General features: G+C 33.8%; 1 non-coding gene across 1 annotated transcript; it reads left to right on the top strand.

Annotated features, from left to right (window-relative positions):
- The first annotated feature begins 365 nt into the window (after positions 1-365).
- LOC125101410 (U6 spliceosomal RNA) lies at positions 366-468 on the top strand. The gene has a single exon (XR_007127825.1). It is a non-coding gene; the product is annotated as a U6 spliceosomal RNA (small nuclear RNA).
- Positions 469-1210: the final 742 nt, after the last annotated feature.

Genomic DNA, 1210 nt, shown 5'->3' with positions numbered 1-1210 from the left:
CTAGCACCCATCTTTCCGAGAACTGGTTATTTAGCCTTTCCTTCAGTTTGCTGTGTCATTTCAGATCCAACCAATAAATGTCTTTGTTTCCCTAAGTTTGTTAATTTGGTTTTCAATTACTTGCAAATAACCTGAATTGATAAAATATTCAGTGGGTGGCCCTACTGATCCAACTCCACTTAACTGACTTAAGCAAATGGGCAGCATGCTGATGACTAATATCTCATATGCCTGAGTCTAGTATATCCATGCACTCCATTTGAGTTTTGTACTTATCAAATATTGTAGTGTTTGTTCCCAAACCTTTTCATGCCAATTACACATATGGTTGCAGTTTCATAATGTAATTAAATATTAACTGATGAGTACTTGCTTCAGCAACACATATACTAAAATTGGAATGATACAAAGATTAGCATGCCCCTGTGCAAGGATGACTCCCAAATTCATGAAGCATTCCATTTTTTCCAAAAACCATTATGTACCTAGGAATATCAAAGAGGTAAAATATCTGTACTCTGAAAATTATTAAACACTGATGAAAGAAATTCAAGATGACACAAAGAAATGGAAAAATATTCCATGGTCATGGATTAGAAGAAGAGATAAATGATAAAATGTCTATATATTACTCAGAGAAATCTACACATTTAATGCAACCTCTCTCAAAATAGCAACAGCATTTTTTACAGAATTAGAAAAAACTATCCTAAAATTTGTATGGAACTACAAAAGACCCTGAAAAGCCAATGCAACCTTAGAAAAGCAAAGCTGGAGGCATTACAATTCCAGATGTCAAGTTATGTTACAAAGCTATAGTAATCAAAATAGTATGCGACTGGCAGAAAAATAGACACATAGATCAATGGAACAGAATAGAAAACCCAGAAATGAACCCAAAACAATATGGTCAATTAATCTTAAACAGAGAAGGGAAGAATAGCCAATGGAAAAAACACTCTTCAATAAATGTGTTGGGAAAACTGGACAACAACATGCAAAAGAATGAAACTGGATCATTTTCTTACACCATACACAAAAATAAATTCAAAATGTGTTAAAGACCTGAGTGTGAGACAGGAAACCATTAAAATACTAGAAGAGAACACAGGACATAATTTCTCTAACATCAGCCATAACAGTATTTTTCCAGATAATGTCCCCTGAGACAAGGGAAACAAAAGCAAAAATAAACTATTGGGACTACATG

The sequence above is a fragment of the Lutra lutra genome, chromosome 5 (assembly GCF_902655055.1).
Source record: "Lutra lutra chromosome 5, mLutLut1.2, whole genome shotgun sequence".
NCBI lineage: Eukaryota > Metazoa > Chordata > Mammalia > Carnivora > Mustelidae > Lutra > Lutra lutra.
Note: the sequence above shows the minus strand (reverse complement) of the source record. Positions and strands in the feature narration are given on the sequence as shown.